Here is a 389-nt window from a genome sequence, read left to right on the forward strand (position 1 = left end):
CTCTTCCTCAGACATCTTGCTCTGCTCAGGCCTGTTCCTGGCGTTGAGGCCCAGGCTCCTCGGGTTGACCTTCACCCAGAACACATGGATTCAATGCCCCCGCCATCAGGAACACCCAGGGACACTCCAGGTACAGGTAAATACCGGCCGACACCTGAAACTCGGCGTAGGCACAGAGGCACCAGTCCGCTCACACCGCAGTCTGTATGTCGGGCAGGGCCTGGGTTTCATGTGTTTGGGGAACACGTGAAATTTGGGCAGAATGCAGGCTGAGCGTTGCCCTTTTTGGGGACAAAGCTGGGCTAATTACCAAGTGGCCCCTCCATGCTGGCATCTCGTCCGCTTGTGTCCTGTGCCCAGTCCCACCCCACGTTAGGGATGTGGCAGCC

This window comes from Tupaia chinensis, unplaced genomic scaffold (genome assembly GCF_000334495.1).
Source record: "Tupaia chinensis unplaced genomic scaffold, TupChi_1.0 Scaffold142100_1, whole genome shotgun sequence".
Classification (NCBI taxonomy): Eukaryota; Metazoa; Chordata; class Mammalia; order Scandentia; family Tupaiidae; genus Tupaia; species Tupaia belangeri.